Consider the following 4,064-nt stretch of genomic DNA (forward strand, 5'->3'; position numbering starts at 1 on the left):
AATTCGCTCGGTCTTACATTCCTATGCAAAGCGCGGGCTACGAACGACTCAGTAAAAGTGGCCCTGGGATTCATTTTAGGCTACTTTCGGCTCTCTGTTTGCATCTTACCACACAGGAGGTTGAAATTATTCTGCATTTCTCCGCAAGGGTGTCTTGCAAAGTCATGCTGTGGTTTTGAGAGGCTAAATCCTGCCTGTTTGTGACAGTTGGTAGTGAAAATGGCAAAACAGGCCCGTCCGTGTCTCACAATCTAGTTAACAGCACATTCTCTGCTATGATGAGACGACTCGGTCAATTCAGCTGCCCGTCTACCACTGCCATCTGTTGCTTACTTACGCACATTTAACGTATAGAAAAGTAATTACTGAACGCAGCCGTACCGCCTGCCAAAGAAGTAGGATGACCACTGCGTCGCTGAAGATGTTCAAAACGCATTCGATGCCAAGCGACACGTCGAATACGAGCCCCTCTGTTCCTGCAGACGGAGAAAAAAAGGTACCGTCACTGCCAGTGGAACACCATCTACCAAGAAAGTTACTTGGTTCTAGGCGACAAGAATCTTCACGTGCGCCTGCTGGGCCGAACAAGTATTATACACTAATATTAACTACACCCATTTTTAATTCCAAGCTTGGAATGGAATGGGTTCGGATGTGGTACTAAGTGAAGGAAAAGGCTAAGGGTTGATGGTCGAAGTCATAGTAATGAGCATGAGTAGGGCTTTCGCCTTAAGGTCATGCTTGTCATGTAGGTCATGAAACAGCCGCCTACGCCTTGGTGCTCTCATTGTCGCTTCGTTAACTTGGTGGGTTCCCCGCACACTGCTTCGTATAACATTGATTCCCACAGGGCATGGAATCTGCTGGCTTTTTCTTTGCTCTTTGGAAATCGCTTACTGGCTCCCGTATATGCCGTCCACAGTGTGCGCGCCTTTCAAAAAAGCACTTGTGGCAAGCGGTAGAGCATAGTGTCAGGAGTACAAATGCAAACACTATAAAGCGAACTTACGCGCCCCAGTCCTGTGAAAGCCGTAGGAAAAGCGCACGACGCCGACGATGTTGGGCACCTGCGCCGAGACAAGGTCGACAACCTTTGTAGGGAGCAACATTTTCTGTCACCAGACGGCTGAATCCTCAAAGCGTGAAAAGCGCGCAAAATATGACAGGAAAGTCTTTTGCAAGCTCAGCTTTTACCATGTGGATTCCGATTAGGTGAATAGCGCCCTTCCTTGAAGTGATCATGTCTTCTTGTTCTTCTTTCCACGCTCGTGCGAAGCGTTCATAGCAATACCGATGGTGGTGCGGTCGTTGACGATGATGATCATGATACCTCTGAACTGCGTGTGCGTGAATGCCAGGGCTCATAAAGAAGCAGAAGAAGCCAGTATTACGATATCATCGAGAGATGCTCAAGAGACGAGCCGCCGCGAGAAAGACGATGAAGTGTACCTGGGCTCTTGGCGCGAGCGAGTGTCGGCCTGGCTGTCTGGCTCTAGTGTAAATAGCGTGTAAATAGCCTCTATCCTAAACTCACTAGACAACAATCGTCGGCCTTTCGCATGCTCCAAACGGGGCCGTTCCCCTCCAGGGGCCGATTCAGTCACTTCGCGCCTAATGTAGAACCCCACTGTCGAGACTGTGGGGAGGCGTACTGCTCTTTATCTCATATGCTCTGGCAATGCCCTGCGTTACGCAGCTCATCGCTTACCACTCTAACGGACTTGGAGGCAGCCCTTAAGAGCGGCGACATCTCAGAGCAACTACGGGCTGTCCAGAGGGCCTGCGACAGGGCCGAGGACCACGATCTTCCGACCCCGACGTGGGTGTGGCCCGCACGGCTACAGGGACTCCCTGAAAAGGGAGGTACCCTAAAGAGGTTCCTCAGGACCCCCAATAAAGTTCTTTGTCTGTCTGTCTGCCTCTTTCGTCTGTGTCTTTCCACACGTAACAATATAAACTCCCAGACAATATTATGTACAGAATAAAATAATAATAAAAAAGAGAGAAAAAAAAACGTAGAACTCCTTCTGTAGTTGTGACAGCGAAAGGTGTTATTTTAACGTTTCCATTTTGCTTTTGGCAAGTATAGCTCCGTTATTAAACCTTCAGAATGACTAGCACATTTAAAAATGAAAACAAGGCAGGGATAATGTAAGGATTCTATTCCAAAGCTATTCCTTCTGGCGCTTCGCCAGTGGGGCATACCGCCCATTCCGTTCGTGAGCGGTAGAAAAGAAGAGAAGCGATCGGAACCTAACCTAACCTCACCTATCATGTATTATACTGGGTGAGAAAAACAAACATATGGGACAAGCAGTGGCTAACAATTGAGCGTTTAGTGAAAACGCAGCAACGAATATAGATGGTGGTACAAAAAAAAAAAAAAAAGGATGGCGGCCGCAATTCCACAAAAATTACGGCCGAAGCTTCCTTAAAGGGAATTGTTGTGGTGCCAAGCATTATATAGTGGCTCCTTATTTGCGTGTTTGCGAGATAAACGTTCTTGCTTCTCTTGTTGCGTTATCTTAGTGTAGCGCTGCGTATCTCTGGCTGTTCTGAAGCGTGAGCGCTGTAGTTGCGCGGTAGTTGCGCCTGTAGCGAGTGAAGGCGGCGAAGCTTCGGACTTTGTTTCCGTTGATGTGGTCTTCGTGCACAGAAAACCTAGGACCCTCAAATTATCGTATGGTCACGTGCCATTTCTTAAATGATACCTTACTACATAGATAATACAGATTGACTACTTTCAAACTCGGCTGCTTTCAAACTCCAAACTTATCACTTCGCTCTCCTCACAAAGCCAAGAAATTGAGTTTTATTTTAAAATTGATTCCCTAATTACAGCACATCTCCTCGTGGTAATACGGTATTACTATAGGCATTACCAGGTTTAGTTTACGACTGTAGCATTGTTTTGCCGGATTCGTTAAGCGTAAACTTGATTCTCTAATGCGAACCGAAAAAGTGAACATTATTTTCCATGACATTGCTGAGAGATTCAGCCCGGCTGTTCAAAGAAAAAAAATATTTAAAAAGTTCAAGCAAGAAGGATGGAGCTGCACAGTAGCCATGCTTACTTCGAAAACTACTGCCTGGTCAAGAAGATTAGGGCTGTACATTGCCTATATTGTACAATACCGACATCACAGTTAGGCATAAAACAGTTTCTATTCCTTTTTTTTTTTCACTAAGACCTTGCCATATCGAAAGTTGCTGACTTACAAGGAAAATATCTCGTGAAGCTTTCCTGTTGGGCTGTAGAAAAAAAGAAAGCGAGCTGTAGTGGTCATTGTCATCATCACGCCAGTTGAAGATGAATAGGAGGAAGAAGAAGAAGAATGAGCCATATGATCTTAACAACAGAAATAATACTAACATTCGTTGCGTCAGTTCTGGGCTTCAGCCACAGAGATGTATTTGATGCCGTTTGTGCTTTCATGCAATCAACTAAACGAACCAATTTTTGAATGTTTACTTTTATTTTGTTTTGTTTTCTCTTCTTTTCAAATTTAATCTTTAATTGCATATGTAAATCTTCAAAACATTACATTAAAGTTCAGGCAGCGAATTCTTGGCCAATCAATCCCCCAGTGTGGGTACGAGCCAAAGTGAGAGGCCATCATCATCATCATCATCATCATCATCATCATCATCATCATCATCATCATCATGAACAAACGGCCTGAAAGCGTCTGGCCTATTCTCCATGGTGGGTTCAGCCATACCCATAGGCACCAACCCCCCCCCCCCCCCCCCCCCCAAAGCAAACTAAACCAAACCAAACCAAACCAAGTGGTGGGTACAGGAAATGTAATTTATTGCGTATATTTATAACTTTCCTCCTGTCAGGCCCTTTACCACGCCAGGCATACCGCTCTAGCACAACACTATACGGCAGTGTTACATGAATATCACTCACATAAATGTGGTAAATACACGGACATCTCTGCATTGTGCTATCATGCATGCGGTAACGTACGCCGGCCCCGCTTTTCAATGATACGACGTCCATTCTATAAGCTAGTTCCAAATCGATGAACTTCTGCTTCGAGGCCATGGCACGACAT

The 4,064-nt window shown here is 45.6% G+C and overlaps 1 long non-coding RNA gene across 1 annotated transcript; it reads right to left on the reverse strand.

The window, feature by feature from the left end:
- Positions 1 to 326: 326 nt before the first annotated feature.
- On the reverse strand, positions 327 to 1,276 carry LOC119445065 (uncharacterized). Its single transcript, XR_007466121.1, has 3 exons — positions 1,195 to 1,276; positions 1,010 to 1,067; positions 327 to 476 (listed from the first exon to the last, which is right to left on the reverse strand). It is a non-coding gene; the product is annotated as an uncharacterized LOC119445065 (long non-coding RNA).
- Between the last annotated feature and the right edge of the window lie 2,788 nt (positions 1,277 to 4,064).

Source organism: Dermacentor silvarum, chromosome 3, assembly GCF_013339745.2.
Source record: "Dermacentor silvarum isolate Dsil-2018 chromosome 3, BIME_Dsil_1.4, whole genome shotgun sequence".
Classification (NCBI taxonomy): domain Eukaryota; kingdom Metazoa; phylum Arthropoda; class Arachnida; order Ixodida; family Ixodidae; genus Dermacentor; species Dermacentor silvarum.